General features: G+C 45.7%; 1 long non-coding RNA gene across 1 annotated transcript; it reads left to right on the top strand.

Annotated features, from left to right (window-relative positions):
- Positions 1-2,086: 2,086 nt before the first annotated feature.
- On the top strand, positions 2,087-25,009 carry LOC137157690 (uncharacterized). The gene is made up of 2 exons (XR_010921187.1): positions 2,087-2,219; positions 24,609-25,009. It is a non-coding gene; the product is annotated as an uncharacterized lncRNA (long non-coding RNA).

The following is a 25,009-nucleotide window of genomic DNA, read 5'->3' on the forward strand; positions in this document are numbered from 1 at the left end:
AATCTGACCGCTAGGCCACGAGTTTTAGTAAATGTGACATGACTGCTTCATGTGTTTTGGCAAAATGGGTCATGACAAATGCATTTGCTAATGATGGCCAGAATGACTCTAGTGCTACAACTTTTAGCTGTGGTTTGTGAAAAGCAGATATGACAGGAAGATTTTTCTTTTTTCGCTGGTGCGGTACTTCATGAAATTACAATGAGATAAATTATTTTCTTCCTACTCTGCTCATTACAGCAATAATGAAAAGGGAAATTTCACTTGATGTGCATTTTTTCTCTCCTCTTGTCCGCTCCACAACTCCACTCGTGTGTGGGAATTAAGTATTTAATTGCCACTGCGGCTAGTGTGACACAAGTGAGTGGGAAATGATAAAATTGTGACTATATTTTATGTAAACATTACGTAGAAATCATTACATTCTACCACAAATCTGGGTGCTGACTTCTGGGAATGGGGAGTGATAGTAAAGCAGAAGCATAAGGAGCATGATTTGTGGATGCTGAGGGAAAGCTGTTCTGAACTTCCAACTGATTTGTGACTTGTTCTTTTTGTAAAGCCCAAGACAATATTCTTTCCTTGGATAAGGGTTAAGGGTTCAGATCAGTGCAAAAAACAAACAGAAGAGCAATTGGGTGTGAAAACCATTTGATGATAAAGCTGAATGGCGAATGGTGGCCATTCTCATTGGATCAGGTCCATGTTGCAGGTGAGCAGTAGACTGATTCAGCTATGAGGCTCCAATAGCAACACCAAAGCAATGAACAACGAATTGCTTATGAGGCTTTTTTTTTGTAATAATACCAATTATACCTACCTTTTGTAATCAGTAGATCACAAAGTACTTTACAAAGGAGATCAGTATCATTATCTCCATTTTACAGATGGGGAAAACTGAGTCAGAGAGGCGAAGGGACTTGCCCAAGATCACCCACAGCAGGGCTGGGTGTAGAACCCTGGTCTCCTGAATTCCAAACCAGTGTTCCAGCCATTAAGCTACACTTCCCATTGTAATTTGCTATTTGTTACTGGTTTTATTTTTCTTTCTCTGTCTCAGCATTCAGGTGCATACTTAAATGCATTAAAATGTTCCTTTCCCCAGGCTCTTAAAAGGGCAGAGCTGGCATTAGACATAAGCAGACTAAGCAATTGCTTTGGGTCTTGAGCAGCTCAAGGGTTCCCCTATTCACTTTTTATTATGTGTTGTGTGGGAGGGGCCCCAAAATATACCTGTTTAGGGAAGATAGGCATAGATAGTCACAGTTCCTGGCCAGGCTGCCCCTTCTGAGTCCCTTTTCCAGTCTCCCGAGTGCCTCTCTTTCAGGTTGCAAGCCCACACCTCTGCTTTTTTCTGGGGAGAGATCCCACAATCCAACCACTCTCCCATTGGGTCTCTGGGTTATCCCCCCTGCCCCAGCTGCCCCTCCATGCTCACTGGGCACCAAGATACAGCCTTCTTGCAGCAGACCCCTGGCTCCCCGTCAGTCTCTGTGTCAACTCAGAGCTGCTGACAGCTGCCTTTCTGGAGAGCAGATTCTTTAACAGTGTCTTTGGGCCCCAGAGGCTCAGCCTTGGCAAACAGCTGAGGGTTACCAGGGTTGGAGCTGAAGAGTTCCACTTCTTCCCAGCTATTAGCATGGCTATTGTCTTGGAGGGAATGTGCCTGATGTAGGCCGCTGTTTTAACCTTTCCTGCTGGGTTTCTTTAACAAGCCCTTTTGATCTAACTGTGCATCCAGGCAGGGTAGTAATAATGGCAGGCAGATACACTGAAGGACATAGGATGTTTGTAAAAAGCAATACAAATATTTCCCAGTTTTCCACATAGGGGAAATGGGCTAGTCTTTCTAGAGGCCCATTTGAATGCCTGTGGTGGGGTAGACTAGGCCCAGAGACCCCCTGCTGGAGGCCTCAGGCTCCTGCCACACCAGTACCAGGAAAGGAGAAGTAGAGGAGTCCAGCAAGCCACCTACAGTGGCTGCAGGGGAAGCAGCCAATCAGAGAGGCTGCAGGGAGCAGCCAATCAGGGCCCAGGACAGCTGTATAAAAAGGCACTGCAGGGCAGACTAGAGTCAGTTCTTTGTTAGAGACTGAGGAATGTAGCTGGCTGGCTACTGGGAAACTGCAGTGCCATGGACAGCTCAGTGCTGGCAGGGACTGGGGTGCGTGACAGAGCTCCTGACTGGCTGCTGGGCCTGCATACAGAATGGCCCTAAGGTAAGGGTGAATTGTTGGTGAAGGGTGGAACCAGGGGGAAGTGGCCCAGGAACTGCAAGTAGTTTTTTAAAGTGACATGGTGGCATGTGGCTGCTATTCCTAGTGTACCTGGGTTGGGACCTGGAGTAGTGGGTGGATCTGAGTCTCTTCCCTCCTTCCACCATAGGCCATTTCCCTTACAACTGGACAGTGATTAGATCCCCAGAAGGGGATCTGAACTACTTGGTGGCTGAGCTGGAACCAGAAGGGCCAGAGAGGGTGAAACCATTGCTTCCAGGAGGAAGCCCTTGGGGTATGGCCTGATACCAGGGCTGGGACTGTCTAAGACTGCAGTCAAACCTGACCAGAAGGGTTGCTTGTGAAAGGTGGATGCCGTGCTGTCATAATACCATGTTGCTGTTGAGGCTTTATAGTCCTATTGTGGGGTGGGTAAAAGAAGCAATGGGCACTATGTTTTAAATAATTTTGGGGGTGTAAGTGGGATACAAATAACTTCATTGGGGTCTGACATGGGATGAGGGGGCAACATGTATTGTAATAGCTTCTGATGGTATCTCTGGTTAGGTTTCAATTGTGTACCTGGGGGCAGAATTTGGCCTGTGGTCTGGATTAATTGATGGAGTACAAGCCACCAAGACCCAGTCTGATCTGCAGAGCCTAGGTTGAGTTTGGAGACCAAGCAGTGAGAAAATGTATCTTACCTTGTAATTGGAGCAGATTTGGGTCTGAAAATTGGTGAAACCATGCAAATGAACCTCCAATGCCATCTTGCAGATGTGCTTGTCACAGGAGGCCTGCACTTTCAAGGCTCTGATTTAAAGGCATGTGTGTAACTTTTGGTTGGTGTTTTAACCAATCTGAATTAATATATCTAGATATGGGCATAACAAGGTCAGGTCTGGATCTGGATGTTTTAATCCCCCAGTCGGGTCATTTGGAGAAAACCGCACATGATCATGTAATTAAAGACTTTTATAACATGTATGTAAGCCAGTGGTTAGTGTTACTGGTCCCACTCTGTGTCCATCCACAGAGAATAGGAAATGTCACTGCCCCCAACTACAGGCAGCCCAGCAGTGAGCGTGTTTACCCACATGCACAAGGGGATGAATTCAGGTTGGACAGACAACCTTCTGTCATTTTCTAACTTCTGAGTCCTTGACTTCACAATCTTAATGTTCTTTGAATGTAGGTAGGCGCATGTGTGTGATTCGTTAGGTTTTTAAAACAGCAAATTGAAAAAGTCTCCATAGGGCATCATACTGACACCCATCTGGGATATCCGCAAGGCAAAAACCTTTAGATCCACCACTCAGCCCTCTGCCACTTGAGATAAGGGAGTAAATGACATGGTAGCTGGTTGTTATCCTCTTTGTGGACCAGCACTGGGGGTGGGGCACTTTTTCCAGTGATTTCACTGCTAAAATGCCCCTGCACATCTGGTACCAGCAAATATCAATCAGCCAAGTGTCCAAACCACTTCCAATTATTGGAGTGGGCTACCCATTATCTTGCTTTCTGCTTTGAGCCATTTTCAGTCCTTTGCAGGAACTTAGCATAACTAGGACAACTCGGAAAAGGGGCAGCAGACAGTGGACTTGTGAAGTAAGTTTGACTCTGAGTGCTCTCTCTCTCTGAATATGCTGGGGCAGATGTCCGTGGAAAAACAGGAAGTTTGGATATATTTTAGAACTGCAGCTATGGGGAAATCTAGCTACTAAATGAACAGCTCAAGATCACTTGCTTAACTATATCTTTTGTGTTACCTGTCTAAGTTTTATTGCTGCCCAGTGACAAATTTTGTTTGGTTAGTCATGTAACCTGTTCTTGATTGACATGTTTCTATAACTTTTGGCGTATAAGAGGGAGGTAGTGAGTCTGCGTCAGCAGATCACTTTGTGAACACCTCAAAAGATCTCCAGGCACAGAAGGAAGGACTAGCCATCCAGAAACATGTGGCTGAACCACCTGAAGACTGCCTCAGACTTGTGGGGATAACTATCAAGTGCCCTGACCTTTGGGGTACCCTAATCACCTACAGTAGGTGATGTGCTTAAATGAATAAACTGAGACATAGGCAATAAAAATTCCAGTAGGAATGGCTTGAGGACAGGAAAAGTAAAACTTTGAAGTAAAAGCATTTGGTTTGGATTTTTTTTTTTTGCCAGCCATAGAACAGAGGGATGGGCTGTGTATCCCGATGCATGGCCTGATACCGACTCAGACACACAGTTACTGGGTTAAGGAACCCTTGGTAACAGAGGCATGGTGAGACTCAGGAATCTTGGGTCCCGTTCTGGGCTCTGGGACAGGCTATGCTCTAGCAGACATGCCCATTGTGTCCATGTTCCCCACATGTGAACTCTCTGTGCTCATGTCCAATCTGTCCCGGTCTTGTCTATCTCACCACTGGCTCCTCGTCCTGTTCTCTGCTCCTTGTCCAACCATTCAGTTCCTTCCAGAGCACCCCTCTCCTTGTTCCAGTTCTCCCCTGGATTCTCATTTAATCTGTCACACCCTCACCTCCTTCCACACCCCACTGGTGTTTGGTCCCACTCTCTCCCAGCACCTCATCTAATTTCAGTCTATCCCTATTCTCCCCCCCGCCCACAGACTCCAACAACACCTGGTGGCCTCCAGTCCTGTCAATTTTACTCCATGGCTCCATCTTTGCCCAGCCAATCCGTAGGCTCCCTCCACCCCAACTCTCAGTCCCGGTTTCTCTCTGCTCTATCACCTGTCTCTAGTTCAATTCTCCTCTGCCGTGGCTCCTTGTCCCAGTCTTCTACTCTGCTCCAAAGCATGGGCATACATTGTTTTGCCCATGTTAAAAAAATAAAAAACCTAGCATTTTTCCCTAGTCTCATTTTCAGAAACAGTTGAACCATTTTGCCTGAATTTCTAGAAAAAGTCAATTTGTCTGTCTTGTTGGATGTCTGCCTCAGCTTAATCTTTTAAATGTCTGGGCTGAAGTTTATGTCCTGTTCTGAAGTGCTTGTGTTGGGCAACCTTAATTAGAGATGGTGCTACCACCTTCACCTAGAGCGTTGGTAATATATATTTTTTCTCTGACTTGTGTATATGAATTTAAGTTGGTGCAGTATAGTCTGAAGTGGGTTTTTAATAGAAATGTAAAGGGCATTCATTGAAGGAAGATTGGACACAGGGCTAGATTGGCCATACTGGGTCAGAACAATAATCCTATTTCTGAGTCTGCATGTGTGCATATCTCTCTTCATATTCTGTCACTTTTTAATGGCTTTATACTGGGACCAGAAAGTTTCCCATCTCCGTGGGAGCCTTGTCCTTTATTCTCAAGCACTCTTTCACTGAGAAACAAATGGGATTCATTCATTTGGGACAATATGTGTTGATCTGGCATAATAATAATATGGAGAGGGCTGGACAATATTTTGATACTTTTCTCCCACCTTCTTCCTTTATGCATTGACAACTTTGTTTTGCAAGACCAAAAAGTGTTTCTGATACTGCCCCTCCCTGTAGACCTGTTGGAAACACCTCTCTGTGTTCGCTGAAGGAAGTAAAATGGGTTTTATCTGCGTTAATTATTTTAACACTCCGGAACGTACAACAGGTGATTTTTGTCCACTGTTTAGTGGACTCTTATTGTGTGCTTCAGATCTGTTACCACTCAGAAAGATCTTGGAGTCATTGTGGATAGTTCTCTGAAAACATACACTCAGTATGCAGTGGCAATCAAGAAAGCTAACAATCCTAAGAACCATTAGGAAAGAGATAAGAAAGTAAATGTAATGCCACTATATAAAACCATGGTACACTCTCACTTTGAATATTGCATGCAGTTCTGGTCACACCATTTCAAAAAAATCTATATTAGAAATGAAAAAGTACAGAGAAGGGCAACAAAAATGGGTATGGAACAGATTCCATCTGAGATTAAAAAGACTGGGACTGGGCACCTTGGAAAAGAGACAGCCAACAGAGGAAATGATTGAGGTCTATAAAACCATGAATGGTGTGGAGAAAGTGTATAAGGAAATTGCTGTTTACTCCTCTGCGTAACACAAGAACCAGGGGTCACCCAATGAAACGAATAGGCAGCAGGTTTAAAACCAACAAAAGGAAGTATTTCTTCACACAGCTCAGTCAGTCTGTGACATTTGTTGCCAGGGGATGTGGTGGAGGTCAAAAGTATGTGGGATCAAAAAAAGAATTGGATAAGTTCATGGAGGATGGGTCCATCAATGGCTATTAGCCAAGATGGTCAGGGATGACATTTCAATGGTTGAGACTGTTGCTGAAAAACCATTTCCTGTTTGATGTGACATGTGATGCCTTTTCTGTTGAGAACCCCCATTTCTATTGAAGTTGGTGGAGGGGAGAGGGTAACTGTAACCGGATATGCCTTTCCTAGCAAGAGAATGGCCCAGACACCATACATTCTGCCAGTGGCACTTGAAACTATGGCACTTATGCAGCTTACGGTATTCTTTGGAGAAACTTAGTTCAAGAGATTCCACTAATACCGCATGTAGAACTTGGAGCCCCTGAGATCTGAAAACCATTAATCATGCTGAATTAAGACAGTTAATCAAGTCTCAGAAACTGAAAAAAGATTGTCCCTGAGGTTTTTTACCTTGAGTATCTTTAGAAAATGATAGTTTCAGCTTTCCACTTGACTACTTCCATAAGCTAATTCATTTTCTTCAGAAGCAGCTCAAGGTCAGCCATTATGATTGTGTCAGCTTTAAACGATGCTTTACCTCGCTCATGTTAAGCTTGAGTTCTGCTATTGTGACTGATACTGATAGTTTTGTTGTCAAGGAGATGCCATTGGGTACTCTGGTAGGAGGTTAACTAAGGGGAAAGAGCTAACGTTGCAGACCTCAATTTGTCTTCATTTAAAAAACCAAATATTTCAGTCACTGAAGCTACCAAATGAAATATGTGCAATAATAGAGAATGTTAATATGGTTCAGGAATATCAGAAGACTTGGGCTATGGTCATGCTATCTCATTCTGAATACAGATAAACTAATTTTAGCTAAATCTTTCCCCATTACATAATTTCTGTAATTAATTTCAAATTAAATCACCCTCTAGTCCAATTTTGCCCCTTTTGATTCTCTGTTGCCTTCTCTTTTTGCAAGTCCCTGCAACAGTGCTGATGGCCGTGAGCCAAATTCTTCTCTCTTCCATTATGTACCTTGGTTTTACTTTTTTCTAACTGGTATATTGAATCTCCAGGACCACATCTTAAGAGCAGCTTGCTAAATGTCTTTATGGTCAAAGTTTAGATTAGGAAAGTCCCTCTCAACCCTGTTGCTAGAGACTTTCCTCATAACCGAAGCAAACACTTCCTAAAGGTAAGCTTGGAAGGATTTTACGATAAATGTCCAATTTCACCATATGAATAAACCAGGTAAAAATATTTCCATTGATTGAAATTTACAGAACTTCCCCAAAATAATTCTGAGCAGATTTTATAAAAACATCTAATCTTGATGTAAAAAATCCTTGGTGAATTGTTCCAAGGGTTAACGACTTTCACTGTCAAACATATTTGTGCATTATTAGCAGTTTGTATTTGTCTAGTTTCAACTTCCAGCCATTGGATCATGGGGTGAGGTATCTACCCGCACTGACCAAGAGGGGGTTAAGCAGGGCTGGGTGAGAAGCAGCCAATGGGCAGTCACTCTATTATCTTGTCCAGATCAACGTCAGGCTGACAGGCCTATAATCACCCGAGTCAGCCCGTTTACTTTTTTTTTAAATTGACACCACATTAGCCTTCTCCTGGTCTTCTGGAACTTCCTCGGTTACGCAAGACTTACTGACAATCAATGTTTCCTTTGCTGTGGAAAGGCACAATATTTTTAGGCGGTTATGTGGGGAGATTCTTACCTACTTTCCAAGGAATGAAGCAATGGAATGCTGTGCTTGGGACTGAACTGATGGGACACTTAGCAGGGGAGACTGACCCACATTCCAGCTGGGGGCCAGAAGCAGTAGATCAAGCCCATGGAGACAGTCCTAGGGAATACAGTTTTCACCTTCAGGGAGTTTGAGCTATTGTCATTCACAATTCCTTTACGTAGCTACAGTCTCTCTCTCTCTCTGTCACCTTATCTTTCAGGTTACCATAAAAGCATAAATGGAAGGGTAACAGTTTCACTTGAACAAGAATAAAACCCGATGAATTTCCAAGTAGAGCTATTAGAAAATGTTTTCCAACTGAAAACTTAGACAAAAATGAGGTTTGGTTTTTTGTCAAAATTTTCAATACAAAATGCAGAAATTTATAACACTAAAATGAAAATGTTGAGGCAAAAACTGAATTTTGATCCATAAAATGCCACTGCAGTGCCTCATGCTCTCATTCCCTTCTATATGTGTGCTCCTGGCTGGAATACAATCCACATAATGCATCAGTCTCCCCTCTTGCTGTGAGGCCAAGGTGCATCATGGGGAAAATCACATGGCTGCTATGTATTATGGGAGATGTAGTCTGGCTCAGGTGCTTCTCCCATAGAGGAGAATGATGGCATGAGGCATCATAACTACAGCTCCAATGAGATACTGTGGCCGCATTTCCAAAGCAACATTTTATTTTTTAAAGGTTTTGGCCAACATATTTCAGCTTTCAGCCCCCAACCAAAAATGTTTCTTCTTTTGGGTGTTTAGTTTTTTGATGGAAAGTTTAAATTTTCCTCAGAAAGCAGATACTTCAATGAAAAATATCATTTGTTGAAAACGCTTTTCGTTTTTTATTGAAAAACACGTGGAAAATGGAACAATGGAAAACTTTCACCCAGTCCTACTCCCATGTTCAGAGTGGAATTCCAGACTGACCTCGCCTCTTTGGCCAAGGTTTCTCTCTGTTCTCTAAACAGTGCATGATCATCGCAGTCACAGGCATGGCAAGGTGAATTAAGGATGCAGCTTCAGTTCTCAATTTCCTGTCCCTGCGCTGCAGCAGACCTTAAAGTTAATTAGCATCAATTTTTGTGTGCATATCAATTACATAGACTGAATTAATCTAAGAATGACTTTGACTCATTTTACTTAAAGTTAATATCATTTCTCTCTGAATAGTGCAGCTGATAAAAGTGTAAGGTAGCTTGGAGTTTGGTCTATTCTGGAAAAATCTTTTTTCTTATGTCTCAGAAAAAAAAGACAAAAGATGAGCCTTGTACGTTGGTGCATTAATATTCTCCTTAAGTACCATAGTGACCATGGGTTGGATCTTAGCGTACATTGCCCTATCAAACCAAGAGCAGCTCTCGATATCCCATCATTGTCCCCTTATCTTGTGTTCCCATGTCTGTATTTAACCGTTGCTGCTCACCTTTCATCTAGGGTGTAAATTCTTTTCTTTATTTGTGCACACAGTCCTGTGCAGAATGGGAATCCAATCTGTGACTGGGGCTTCTAGGCACTCCCACAATATAAATAATGAAAAGGTGATCAGAAATTAAAAATGATTCAGGTTATCCTGAATCATGTTCAGCCATGGCTCTAACTTTGTATTTGCAAAGGGATCTGTGTCAGAGTGCCTCAGTAAGTTGGGCAGAGAGCTGAAAAATGTACCAGATTGTTGGGAATCCCATTTCCATCTGCAAGTGCAAACTCAGGTCTTGATGGGTTTTGTGTGCAAAAATTACATAAAATGGCTGAAAACTTGGCCTGGAAGTTATCATACGGTGAAGCCAAATACCCATGCAGATGACAGAACTAGGGGCAATGGACTCAAATTGTGGTGGGGGAGGTCTAGGTTGGATATTAGGAAAAACTTTTTCCCTAGGAGGGTGGTGAAGCACTGGAATGGGTTACCTAGGGAGGTGGTGAAATCTCCATCCTTAGAGATTTTCAAGGTGTGGCTTGACAAAGCCCTGGCTGGATCATTTAGTTGGGGTTGGTCTTGCTTTGAGGAGGGGTTGGACTAGATACCTTCTGAGGTCCCTTGCAACCCTCATCTTCTCTGATTCTGTCTTGTGCAGCCCTAAATCCAGTCTCCACATACCCAACAGTACTTTGTCCATGAGTAAATTTAGGCTGGAAATTAGTAGGTTTCTAACGATCAGAGGAGTGAGGTTCTCCTAGGAGGAATGGGGGCAAACAACCTAACTGGTTTTAGGATGGAGCTTGATAAGTGTATGAATGAGATGATGTAATGACTTTAGCAGCAGTGTTGGAGTCAGGGACGCAGAAGGTCCCTTCTAGTTCTACACTCACAAAGAACCTCATCAGTTCTGATCCTCAGGAATTGTGGAGAAAGGGCAGGATTTGCCTCCATATGACTTCAGTAGCAATACTGAAGAAAAACATGTTTTTAAATACGCTGCCTCTGTTTATACTACCTGTGTAAGATGGCAGATGCTGTGCACAAGGGATACTACGTACTGTATTTTGACAGTCTATGTGCCGTACATGAAAGCCATGACTGCATTTGTTAGCCTCCATGATATAATGGCATGACAAAGAATAGACTAGGAAAAGGGAGGTGGTTTTAGTGGAAGGAGTTTGTAGATTTTTAAACCTCGGATGCACATCATTCTTGAGTGTGCTCTGCACTTTGATATCCCAAAGGGGGGTAACGCAACACTACCATCTCGTGATTATTCTGGTGATTAAGGCGCTTCATACTGTCTCAGTTCTGAAGCTTCCCAATAGCCGTGGGCTTTGAAGCTAAGACAAATAATGAAGACACAGGATACAGCACCGCTTCTCTCCTGAGCTGTGGATAAACCACTGGTTTTGATTTATTACCCACACACTATAAAAGCACAGGACACAGATTTCCAAACCGCTCTGGATCTTATGGTTCTTATAGGCTAGGCTATTTGCTAAAAAGCCTTTCGATAGTGAATGTCCTAATAGCAGTTAACTTGGAAATGTGAGTTTGAGTTGTGTTTACAATACGTGGGTTTTGTTGCATTGGTCAGAACACGACTGAAATGAGAAACCTGAAGCTTACACCATGCATAGCTTAGCTTTCATTTGTTGCTGCTGGGTGTAACATGAAAAGGATTCAGTAATGTTGTGGGTTAGGTTAAACCTTATCGAAGCTGGTGAATGTAACAAATGTCCTTCCCTTGGGATAAATGAAAGAAACAATTAAACTCCTTTTATGGAAACGTTTGGTGCCTTTGCCCAAAACAGACACGTCACTGCTCCAAAGAAAAGCAAGGCACATGCAAAGCAGAAATTGAGCTATGTGGATGGAGGAGATTTGTGGGATATTGTTTCGTGTGTGTGACAGTGAGAGAAATGCCAATGAAGCTGGTAGAGAAGGCTGCAGATAGCCAAGGGCCCAGCCACAAAAGCAATGGTAGAGTGACTTTGGGGGGGGGGTAGTGGGGGAAAGCCAAGTGTTGGCCGGAAAGGGGTGTGGTGCTGTGAGCAAAGACACTTTCACTGTTTGTTCCTGCTGTCTGCAGGAAAACAGGACTTTGTACATTTGGGCATCAAAGAGGTACCTGATTCATCATCCATTTCACCTCCTAACTGCCAATTTGCAGTGTCCTGCAGTCTGTTTAACTGCTCAGGTCAAAAAGGGGTAACAACCAGGGGTCATGTCTCCTCTTCATTTACAGAGGGATCTGCATTTCCCACAGGTGGGGTGGAACATCACTCCACAGCAGGGGAAAGCAAACAAGGAGCAATAATTAAGAACAATAAACTGTTTGCACTGGTTGCCAGGCAGTGATTTGTGCTCTGTATATTATACTTGATTAGTGGGAATTCCTGCAGCTTAAATGGTCCTTTTTTTTATGTCTTCATTAATAAGCATTCTTGCAGTCAATCAGAGATAGCACAGATGCTTTCAGGGGCAAGCATAGCTTGTCAGCTAAGAATAGAAAAACAAACTAAGCAAGAATAACAGGCGGCTGTGACTGTGATACCCACTTCTGTATTGGGGGTTGTGAGCTTCGGTTAGAGGCTCACCAAACTGATTTGTTTGTAATTCAGACACGTGACCGCCATTATTTCACTTTGTGATATGATCGTCTGACACTGGAAGAATGTGTCAGCTAAGATGTTGCGTCACATGAGATCACGACCTTGTGCCACCATCCAGGTTGGGAATATCTTCGCTCAGTTGACCTGAAAACTAGCGGTGGCATGATTTTCATCTAAAGTGCAGCAAGAGGCTTTCCTAAATGCTGAGATTTTTGCTGTTACAAAGGCAGAAATATGCAGTTTCAATGCATCAATTTTGCAGGAGTCTCTGCTCATTTACATTTGTAAGGCTTCTTCATTTGTAGATTCCACATATGCATTTCCCTCCCACCCCACATGTATAAGTGAAAGTTGTAGCAAGCCACAACCCTCCCCGCCCAGTACAGGCACATCCCAATCAAAACTCCTAGGTGGATACATAATTCTATTGCCTCCTGTTCCTCAGTCACAGGGCGATTTGCCACCTTTTGAAGGTCCTGTGACTGACCTGGGAGGTTACTTACTTAACCCTGATAGTTAAACCTGAGCACCAGGTTGCCCTTGCAATGGGAACACTTCTAATTGTAATCCTAGAGGTGGATTAGGAAAATAACAACTCCGTTTAAAACTGAAGGAATGTTGCAGTTTTTCTCCCCACCATTTATTGGCCGACTCTATTATTTGGTAAAATGCGTAGGAGCCTGACCCAAAACCCAGTGATGTGAGTGACTCTTTCCATTGACTTCACTGAGATCTGCATTAGACTTGCCCTGCACACAGCATGGAAAGTGCTGAACAGACAGGCCATGAGATACAAGCTGAGCACCTAACTGTCTCCATTGACTTCATGGGAATGTCTTGCATATGCCCCACTTTTGAGAATACAGCCGTTTCTTTTAGTGTCCACAGATGGGGCTTAGGAGCTTAAATGTAGGGAGTTTTTTTGGTTGAACTCTTGTTCATGAGGTCTCAGCCCACCTGCTGGAGTTCTTCCTTGCCAGGTGTAGAGACATGCGGTGGTGGTTGCATTAAAGCAATGACACTTGTATTTAGCATATAAGGTGTGTCTGCACAGCAACTAGACACCAGCGCCTGGCCCGTGCCAGCTGATTTGGCCTTGCTGGTCTGGGGCTGAGGGGCTGTTTCATTGCTGGGTAGACTTCCAGGCTCAGGCTGGAGCCTGAGCTGTGGGACCCTCCCTCCTCACAGGGATGAAAATGAAACAACTTGAGTCCCGCGAGCCTGAGTTGGCTGGCATGGGCTAGCCGTGGGTGTCTAGCGGCTGTGTAGACAAACCCTTATGTACTGGTTAAACATTACATAACACAACAATCTGAGCCTATTGTAAACTACAGCTTACCACAGTCCAGTACCTGGCCTTCTAAAATGGAGCTAGCCTTATCGTGTTTGCGTTCATGTTCCACTTCCTTAAAGGAGAGTGGCAGCTGCTCCACACAACCTGCATCCTCCACCTGCCACATCGTAATCCACAAGCCAGTGTAACTTTACCTTGCTGATCTCTGGTGGGATAAGCCTGGGTGTAACATGTAAAATGGTCCCTCACCACCAAGATATTTGCAGTACCCTGGTGATCAGGCTCTAATGACAAAGTCCATAAAGACCAGCTCCATGGGTGCTGAACTTGTGATGCAGACAAGAGGAGCTGTCTGCTTAGGCAGAGCCTTTTGTCAGATACACCTGCTACAGGTGTGAACATGATGGGCGGTGTCACCCCACATCTGGGGCCAATAGAATCTTGCCTTAACTAGGGCCTCCAACCGCTCTACTCTCAGGTGACCCATTCACTTGTGGCAGGCCGGTACTTCTGTAGTAGCACCAACTGCTTTGGGTGAGGCCTCTGGATGCTTCTGCCCTTGATAAAGTCATCCATCCCGAACCAATAGGCAATCCCACTTCTTTAGCAAAAGGGCCTCCTCTGGCTGAGAGAGCCTTTGGATCCTTTCCCCTTTCCCATGCGTGGACTGGCTCACTGGGCCTACTCCACCTTTTGATCCTTTAGTCTGGGCAGCTGAGGGTCCTGTACTCTAGTAAAACTTGAGTAGACTGTGGGTATGACTTCTAGTGGTGCCCCAAGACAGTCAATCACTCACGATCCATTGGCTGGATTTTTTTTCACTATGGATACCAGTTGGCATAAAGCTCTAAATTCAGGGGTCCCCACATTCATTCAATCATTGGGTGATAAATCCTGAGTGTGAAGCCAATGAGACAAAGCATCTGCATCCATGTTTGTTTGGCTGGGTTGGTACCACAGGCAGAGTGTGCCGCTAACTACCGGTGTCCTGCTATGCATAATTTCACTGTCTTCATGTATATCCAAGGGTTATCAGTCTTTATGATGAACTTGGCTCCATAGAGGTGGTCATGGAACCTCTCTGTCATGGCCTGCTTTAATGCCAGGAACTCCCTTTGAGCAAGGTAGTTTTCTCTGAGGTGGTGCAAGGCCTCAACTCTCAAAAGCTACTGGTCGGAGTTTGCCCTCATGCTCTTGATAAAGGACTGCTCCTGACCTGGTGTAGCTTGCATCAACATGGAGTGCATATAGCAGGGTGGGATCGGCATACACCAAAACAGGAGCTTGAGTGAGCTGACGAATGATTTTACAGAAAGATTCTTCGCACTCAGAAGTCCACCACTTTTCGAAAGGCGCACCTACATTAAAGTATTGAGGCTGGGGTGGGTTCCTCTTGGTGAGCTCTGAGTGCATGCATGATGTGGGAAAAATTCTTTATGGACTTGTGGTGGTAGCTGCAGAATCCCAGAAACAACTATAATTCAAGAGTCGTGGGCCTTGGCCAGGTGGTTACCGCTTTCACCTTCTTGGGTCCATCAGTGGACACTGTCCGACATATTGCACCAATGTCTGGCAGAAGATGCCCTTGTCTAAGGATAACCTGAGGCCAGCCTCTTCTAAATGATCCAGGACTTTACACAGCCGAGTCTCATGTTCTTCTAAAGTGCATCCAAACACCGTGATGTCATCCAGGTACACCAGACGCACTAACAGGTTCATGTCCCCTACCACCTGCTCCATGAGTCGCTGAAATGTGATCAGAGCCCTAGACACCCCCTGGGGCATGCGATTAAATTGGTAAAACCCCACAGGGCAGATGAACGTCATCTTCTCCTGGTCTTCTGGTGACACAGGTACTTGATAGTATCTACTGTGGAGATCAAGGGCAGAGGAACAGGAACTGCCATTCAGGCTATCCAAGGCATCATCCACCCAGGGTATTGTGTATTGGTTGGGGATTGTCCACTGGTTCAGAGTGCAATAGTTGACACATGCACAACTTGTCACGTCTCTTTCATACTATGATTGGCAATGCGTAGGGGCTCCTGGATTCCTCAATGATACCTGCTTGGGCCATTTACTGTAGGTGCTGCCTCACATCTTTGATGTCAGGGGCGGCTAATCGTCTCAACCTCTTGAAAAGGCCAACCATCCTGCATTTGGATATGGCGCACCATAGCGTGAGCACCCCCAACATCCCACTTGTGTAGAGAAAACAGCCTTCCTCTTGGCTAACTTCTTGCACAGGTCATTCTTCCGCTTGGCAGGAACAGGGGAATCCCCAAACTGGACACTACCCCTCCCAAAAGTCTAGCCTTGGTCCCCTCTTGGGATGGGGGGCACACTCACTCACCGGCATGTGGCTTTACATAAAGCATGTATTGGCAGCTCCTGCAGATAGTTGTTCCCTGCCATCTCACTACAGAAAGGATGTGGACAAATTGCAAAAAGTGCTGTAGAGGGCAACAAATGATTAGGGGGCTGGAGCACAAGCCTGCTTCCCTCAATCTCTTCTCATAAGTCTTGTTTAGTCTGCAGAAGAGAAGAATGAGGGGGGGATTTGATAGCAGCCTTTAACTATCTGAAAGGAGGTTCCACGGAGGATGGAGTGAGGCTGTTCTCAGTGGTGGCAGATGACAGAACAAGGAGCAATGGTCTCAAGTTGCAGTGGGGGAAGTCTAGGTTGGATATTAGGAAAAAGTTTTTCACTAGGAGGGTGGTGAAGCACTGGAATGGGTTACCTAGAGAGGTGGTGGAATCTCCATCCTTAGAGGTTTTTAAGGCCCAGCTTGACAAAGCCCTGGCTGGGATGATTTAATTGGGGTTGGTCCTGCTTTGAGCAGGGGTTTGGACTAGATGACCTCCTGAGGTCCCTTCCACCCCTAATCTTCTGTGCTCTCACGGCACTTCTGCACCAATCTCTGGAACAGGTTTGCATTGGTCCTTAGGATTGAAGGTGCATACTCTTCCCTCTGGATCTGGGCAGACCAGTGCCAATATTTCTATTTTCCAGTTACCCTAGCAACATCCTTTGTAAACTGGACCTTCAACAGGATATATCCCTGGTAAGGGCAGGATATATTCCCCAGACAGTTAGGCTGGACAGGAGATGCAAGGGGTAAATGCTGCAGGTGTTCTCAGTAGTAAGATTAATATAGTATGGTGACCTGTGAGCTGCTGTCCAACAACGCCTCACACAATTCCCTCTATACAGATGGGAACCACAGCCTGTGGTCCTACCAGCCCATCCGGGTAACCTCAGTCTGTGGCTGTTGCTGGGGAGCCTTGGAATTTCAGGTCTTGGGTTGCTCCTTCCAAAATCCCCGTTGGTGTTTCCCTGAAGCTCTCTAATGGTTTGCTGCAATCTTCAAGGTACCCTTGTGTGGTCTGTCTTGTTCTGGCAATCCAAGACATAGTGCCCATCTCTCCCACAGTTGTAACAGAAATCTTCTCACAGGCTATCACCCTGCCTGCTATTCTCCCCTCTTGTGAGTAACACAGTGTAGCCCTGAGCCTTCATCATGGCCACTTCTCAGGTCAAATCTCTCTGAGCTGCTGCCACTGATGGGGCCTCCTCCCTTTTTTCTGAGCATCCCGGTGGTGTCACTGATACTCATAGACTCAAAGGTCAGAAGGGACCATTGTGATCATCTAGTCTGATCTCCTGCACAACGCAGGACACAGAACTTCACCCACCCACTCCTGTAATAGACCCCTAACCTAAGACTGAATTATTGAAGTCCTCAAATAATGATTTAAAGACTTCAAGGTACAGAGAGTCCACCAGCAAGTGATCCACGCCCTATGCTACAGAGGAAGGTGAAAGACAAATTCCTTCCCGACCCCAAATATGGTGATCAGTTAAACTCTGAGCATGTGGACAAGCCTCACCAGCCAGACACCCAAGAAAGAATTCTCTGTAGTAACTCAGAACCCACCCATCTAACATCCCTTCACAGGCCATTGGGCATATCTACTGCTAGTAATCTGAGATCAGTCAATTGCCAAATCAGGCTGTCCTATCAGACCATCCCTTCCATAAATTTATCAAGCTCAGTTTTGAAGCCAGCTAGGTTTCTTGCCCCCACTGCTCTCCTTGGAAGCCTGTTCCAGAACATCACTCCCCTGATGGTTAGAAACCTTCGTCTAATTTCAAGTCTAAACTTCCTGATGGCCAGTATATATCCATTTGTTCTTGTGTCCACCTTGGTGCTGAATTTAAGTAATTCGTCTCCCTCTCTGGTATTTATCCCTCTGCTCTGTATAAATACATCAATCATATCTCCCCTCAGCCTTCTTTTGGTTAGGCTAAACAAGCCAAGCTCTTTGCGTTTCCTTTCATAAGGCAGGTTTTCCATTCCTCAGATCATCTTAGAAGCCCTTCTCTGCACCTGTTCCCGTTTGAATTCATCTTTCTTAAACATAAGAGATGAGAACTACACACAGTAATCCAGATAAGGTCTGATCAACACCTTGTAGGGAGGTGTTAGTACCGTCGTATCTCTACTGGAAATACCTCGCCTGATGCATCCTAGGACCACATTAGCTTTTTTCACAGCCACATCACATTGGCAGCTTAGTCATCCTGTGATCAGCCGACATGCCCAGGTCCTTCTCTTCCTCTGTCACTTCCAACTGATGCATCCCCAGCTTCCAACTCCCTGCCCACTTCAGCTGCATCACTGCATTCACCTGCAACAATTTCTCCTCCTCTTCACATATCTCTCAAATGAGATCATGGAATGAAGGGGGTTTGGGCCTCGCTCCCTCAGCTGCAGTCACCACAACATCAACCCATCTTGTCAAGTGCCCCCAGAGGACCTGCTCCAACCTAGCAGAATCCAGTGCACTTGGCGGGATTTCCTTCCTTCTGCACTAGTTGCTGCAGCAAATCCTCCAGTCTCCTGATGAAATCTGACAACCGTTCGTGGGGCTCCTGATAAGTGTGGTGGAAATGTGAATACTGCCCTTCACCACTATCAGTGGTGCCGTGGACACTCGGGTGGCTAAATAGTCATGCACTTTTGCAACTGGTTGGGAGCCTTTCATTACTTGGGTGATTCGCATGGCAGGTCCCCTCAGACTGTTGCGCACCCATTTCTGCTTCTCAGCATTAGAGCATTCCCAGTCTTGGACAAGGGGCATGGCAAAATCCTTCCAGGTCTCATCATCCTCCCCTGAGGGTACAGGTGACACCTGAGAAAGCATAAACACTTGTGTGGTGCACTTTCATACGCTGACTTCAGTACATCTTCGAGGGCGTTCCCTAGCTCTCTGGCCCACTCCACCAGGCTGGGTGCTGCAGGTGTTGGAGTCCCATCTATTACCAGTATTAATTCCTCTTGTCTGCTTCTCATCCACCATCAGAGCTCGCAGTTTCTGTGCTACGAATCCACCTCCAGTGACACAGATGCACTAGCGGAGGACTGCTCTGGCCCCAGAACTGTCCAGGAGGTGCCCCCCCCTTGCCCCTCTTTGGGCACCTTATCAAAACCTGCTTCCTTGGAGTGAGGTATAGTGCCACCACGCCTTCGCCTCCCGGCTGTAAATACAGGTGTGGACCTTCACTCTCCCCAGGATTGCCGCTGCATCTAGGTACTCCTCAATTTCACTGGGTTCCATCTCTTCTGGGAACCCTGCAACCAGCATAGCCTTGGTCACCGAGAGTCAAGCCCCTCGTCTTCCAGTAATCGCTCTTTTTTTTTTTTTTTTTTTTTGGGTTGACTAAGGAAAATCACTCGTGTGTGTGTGTGTGTGTGTGTGTGTGTGTGTGTGTGTGTGTGTGTGTGTGTGTGTGTGTGTGTGTGTGTGTGTGTGTGTGTGTGTGTGTGTGTGTGTGTGTGTGTGTGTGTGTGTGTGTGTGTGTGAGATCAAGTGTAACTTAGTGCCCCCGTGGTCAAGATGGAGTCTGCTCTGCAGGCAGCTCTGGCTAAGAAAACACAGCAGGGAAAGTCCCTCCCCCCCTAGGGGCACCTGTTTCAGGCCCCCCCCCCCACCTCACAGAGCACACACAAATAGTACAATGAATATAGGAAATGTAAATATTTATTTACAGAGGGATGAATGGAGACAAAGCATAGGGGGAAGGGTAGGGGAGCAGTAAAACAGGGTTACATTCAACACAGACACACACTGCAAGGGCAGACACTGAACAATGTGTCTGCACTCAGTTCAGGAGTCCTGGGCAAAGTTCCAGTCCGGGGGTGAATCTTGAGGGCTCCTGGTCGTCCTCGGCACCAGTGAACGTTCCCCAGCAAACCCTTCTAGTGCCCTCTTCTGCTGCTCTCTGCAAACCCACCCAGAGCGACACCCTCCCTCCTTATTCCCAGTGCAGACTCACAAGCCCCAGTGCACCCAGCCCCCTACAGCTCTGTGCAGCAGTGGTACAGGGTCCAGCTCCGGTTTGTCCTTGGGCAATTCCTCCCTGGCCTGGTGCGCCTCTGAGCTCTGTCCTGGGGCATCCCCGGGCGGCCGTTCTGTCCCTCTCAGGCTTCCAGCAGGTTCTCAGCTGCTTCACTCTGTGTGAGATCCTGTTTGCTTCAGCCCTCTTCCAGGGAGCTCCAGACACACTCCCTGTTGCTTTTCCTCCCTCTACACTCTGTTCCAGGGAGAGGAAGTGCTGTTTTTGGGGTGGGGATGGGGGGGCAATCAGCACTGCTTCCCCTCAGGACACAGCTTTAAAGGGGCCATACTCGCTAAACCCCAAAGGGTTACACCAGTATTTTCAGGGGGACTGGAAGTTCGCGGTAATGTTATGCAACAGCAGTTGCCTCATGTCTGTCACGGGCAGGTTACAAACTAAAATATGCATTAAAACAAGATTACACATAATGAAGGATACAGACAAGTTACTCTCCATATGCTCTGGAGGAATCCATAAGGCTAATGATGTGTGCTCCAACCTGGCCATCATGTTGCCAGCTGTATTACACATGGTTTAATTTGCTTTCAGGGGGTTTTAGAATACCCCCCCCCCCCCCCCCGCGATGAAAACCTAAATCATGTACTTTATTCTGTGTCCTTTTCTAAGATCGCACATGCTGCTTTTAAACATTTCTGCATCAATCTATTCAATGAATTAGAAGTTCAAACCCAGACCCAACAGGCAGTAAATGTATTGTCCAACTTTGCCTCTGGAAAAGAAAAGTCTAGCGATCGAGATGTTTTGGATTCAGCTAGTGCATGGGATAGGTTCTCCATGCATATGCTCTACAGCCTGATCAATGCACAGTGTTTTGGGGGAAAGTTTGATAATATAGTGGGTGGGTAAAAAGCAGTGCTAAAAAAAAAATAGTTTGGTCTTATTGACTCTAGCTGTAGTGGCTGTATATGACTTCAGACTTTTTTGCATATCCCTATTCAGTAAAGTCTGAAAGAACAATGCTATGAGTAACCTATCTGACAACAAGAAATAGTGTAAGCAGAAAAAGGCAGTTTCACATATTTCCTACAAAAATGTTTTTACCAGTGCCGGGAGAGATAAGAATTACATTTACAAATGACAAAACCAAAACTCTTGTGGAGTAAAACTGTAACATTAATAGTAAAAAATAATACATTTATTATCAATGCTTACCTTCCATTAGTGGCAACTGATTGATAAAACAGCTTTGGTGCATACCACGAGCAGTTTGTCTATCAGACCATAATGTAAAATGCAATGTCGTTAGATTATGAAAGGGTGTATTAATCTTGCAGAAAGGCTTACTGGTTTATCTTTGCAGCATAGCTAGTAGACATGCAGTAGAAACAATGTGATTTCCATTCCAGTATCTGCCCTACTGTTCCTGTGTATGCTAGCACCAGATTATTTCCATCAAAGTGCTTCTTTATGCTCTTGCTTGCTTCCTTTTGCCAGCTTTCAGCTTGTTTTCTCCATTGGCCTTTGTGGTGCTGTCTGCTCCATCTGCATGTAAAGTAGCTGTTCTGTGCTCGCTTTTGGAGCTGCAGTTTGAGGTTCGACATTTTAAGTTACCTTTAGAATGTTTTATTAGAGAACAACATTAAAACTCAAGCAGTTTGTTTCATGATGGGGATACTATTTATTTCAAGAAACCATGCGGTTTATAGATGTGTGGATGAGCTACCCAAACCTTTCAGTCTTTCTGAAGACGTGCTAAACTACTGTACAGCTTCACCGCAGTGGCAAGATTTAAAGGCAATTTAATGGACATCGAGATTGAGAATTCTCAAACAGTGAATCCCAACGTGAATATTCACGGTTTATAAAGCCTGGAGTGAACACTGTGGTCATGTGATCTGACTTCCTGCAGAGCACAGGCCATGGAATTACTTGGAGGAAGTTCTTGTTATGAACTTGAATTTTGGAAGGGATCTAAAACCTCCTGGTTTTGGCCTTAAGCCACTTTCTGACTGAGCCCTCCATGGGGGGCAGGTTACCCCACATCTCCCTCCTGCAGGATTTCTTACAGCTTTCTCTGAAGGATCTGGTATGAGTCACTCTCAGACAGGTTACTGGACTAGCTGGCCCTTGAGTTTGGTCTAGAAAGGCCATTCCTCTATTCCATTCCTCTGCTTTCCACGTCAAGCGATTTACTCCCTCCGTCCCACACTGCCACAGCCATATTCCATGAGAGATCCCCGAGCGAGAAGGAAGGAAAAGCCTCCAAAAGGATGACTCGGGGCACCAGCCAGGGACTTGGGAGACCTGGGTTCAAGTGCCTGCTCTGCCATAGGCTTTGTGTGTGGCTTTGGGCAAGTTGCTTAGCCCCTCTGGGCCTCAGTCCTGAGTCTGTATAATGGGGCTAAGAGCACTGCCCTACCTCCATGGGGTGTTGTGAGGATAAACGCAGGATAGCACGTGAGGTGCTCAGTTACTTCAGGAATGGGGGTCAGAGATGTCCCTCAGCTAGCACACTTTGCGTCTGAGCCTAGGCTACTGAGGCCAACAGGAGTGTGCTCCAGTAGGGGCAGGACTGGGGCCCAAATTCCTCATGACAAGCTGTGATGGGGTGACCACCCCACACTCACTCTGCAGGCCAGATGGGCCAATTGACCCATTAGGCTGCTGATTAAGGAGGCTCAGTTGGGCAGGATAGGTGGGGCCTATAAAGCCCAGGAGTTAAAAGGCGAAGGGGCTGCTGGGAAAAGGCAGATGGTCCCAGGAGAAGGGGAGTAGGGAAAGGCTGCAGGCACTCCCTAGGAGGAGGCTTTAGGACCTGGGAAGCAAAGGGGAACCAGCAGCAGGCAGCAGCCCAGGAGTGGAGCAGTGAGGCCAGAGGGAATGCCAGCTCAGGTCAGCAGTCTGGGCCAAGAGAGCAGGCATGGGTTCCCCTGCCAGCCACTGGGCGATTGGCACTAAGGCGCTGAGCGAGAGGGTTGCCTAGGACAATTGATGAGCTAAACCTCCCCCAGAAGGGGGGACACGGACGGGGACACGGCCAGAGGGCTGAGCCACGAAGAGGACACTGTGGTTCCTGAGGCTGCGAGAGGAGTAGCAGATGGCTGGAGTGAAGGTGTGCAAACTCTGGACAGGGGAGGTGTTGGCCTCGAGCTAATCCCCAGAGTCCCAGGAGGAGGTGCCAGCCCATCGGTGAGGGGTGCGCCCCGTGATACAAGCTCATAAGACAAATGTGTCCTCAGCATTTCCCTAGAGGAGGCTGTTTTTCCTGAATTCACCTTGGACTGATGGAGAGATTAGCTCTGTCCACATCAGCTAGACCCAAAATGTCCTAGCTAATGTGTGGTGTTTGGAGCCCTGAGTCCAGGCTTTCAGTGCTCGAGTAAGCCCCCGTCTGTCTCTCTCAGCCTGTGTGAACTAATAATGTACACAGGCTTTCCTCATCAATTATTTTTTTCCCCTCAAGACAAATTGACTGTAAAAATTGAAAATGGGCTTGAGTTGCTGAAGGCAAAACCCCTCCAGGCCCAATCGCCAACAAAGAAAACGAGCAAATCTTTCTTGACCCAGGCAGCATTTTATTGCAAAGCCCATAAAATGTGACCAATCTAAACTAGAGCTGTGCCAGTCAGTCCATCAGCATAGGGCAGAAATGTGGAGATGCTGCTGTGCTTTGCTCTTGGTTGAATGTCCGATGGTCTTGTAGCGATCTGTTTAGTGGAAACAGGGTACCCTCAGCACAGAGGTCAGTCTCACGCAGCAGCCATGAGCCTGGCTATATCCCTTGCATGTGACTGACACAGCAAAGGAACATGACATCTTCCAGGTGGGAACAGATGGCCAATACTCTGTATTGGGGTTCCTAACCAGAGAGTCACAAATCAATATCAGTGGGTGGTGACCACCCTGCCTTCTTTTATTAGGTCAATGGTCCTGGTTGGATGGGAGGGGTTTGGTACTAAGGAATCCCCTAAGGCAGGTGTGTAAGCATCATTATCCTAACTTTACAGTGTGACAAAGAAAGTATTTCTGGAGATCACACAGTGAGGCAGCCATAGAGCCAGGATTAGAACTCAGGACCTCCTGATTTCAAACCCTATGCTGATTCCTCCAGTTTATGCTATCTTTTTTTTTTTTTTTTGACTACTGAGATGAAATGTACAAGTGTGTGTGTGCACGCGTACTTTCAGGAAACGGAATCTGTAAATAGCAAATGTGTGAACATAAAGATTAAATGGGAAAGTGTAAAATGGCCCTCCCCTCTGGTTTTATTCGATCCTTTCTTTAAAACAGACACAATTCCCATTGAATTATGCCTGACTAACTACTTAATAAAGACTTTGAGATTTAGCCTGAAGAATATATACCAAAGATAACTGAAAATGGTTGTTACCATAAAAGAAACATCTTCAGTTCCTATTCAATGGGGTGCAGGCAAGGCGAAGGAGCATAGTTTTAAGCCACTTTCCAGTTAAGGATTTTTTTTGTTTGGTTACCATTTGGGGCCCTTATGTGCCAGGCACTGTGCAGACATGTAATAGCACAGTCCATGCCCCAAAGAGCTTGTATTGTAAGTCTGATGAGATAATAGGTGATCTAACAGAGAGGGGACGCACAAGGTAACAGTGAGACAGTTATGGGCAGTGTGATCAGCAGCTGACACAAAGGGCACAATGCAGAAGGCAAGAAATGTGGGGTGAAATCCCTACAAGTTTTGCTATTGACGTCCATAGAGCTAGGATTTTCCCCTCAAGTTTATTTTAGCCTCATTATTGGCTTCTCTTCCCAGACACCTTTCAGAATCCTGGCCGCCTGAGTAAATGTTCCATTTGCAACTCAGAAGGTTTGCTTAAACAGCCGTAGAAACCCAGGAACTCAGTGGTGACTTGTGCATGGTGCTGCCATTAGCCGAAGTTAAAGACCTTGAAGCAGAACTTAAAGCATCTTCACAATGGAATTCTGAAAGGCGGAGCAGTGCAAAATCACCGGGCCTCTTCCACTGCCTGATAAGAGCCCATCGCTTCAAAGCACTTGCTGCAGTGGGTTAAAAGCAGCTCAAGGATTACAGTAGTTATAGCATTTGCTTGAACAGAATTCCCAAAAGCTTTCAGCTTTACTGTGGCGGTTTGCCTCTAATGGCAGGTATAACAATGCCTTGAGCGTGTTGATACACTTGAGTTTTGTTTGTTA

This window comes from Emydura macquarii, unplaced genomic scaffold, assembly GCF_026122565.2.
Source record: "Emydura macquarii macquarii isolate MOO-44397 ecotype Brisbane River unplaced genomic scaffold, CSIRO-AGI_Emac_v2 contig_1551, whole genome shotgun sequence".
Lineage (NCBI taxonomy): Eukaryota > Metazoa > Chordata > Testudines > Chelidae > Emydura > Emydura macquarii.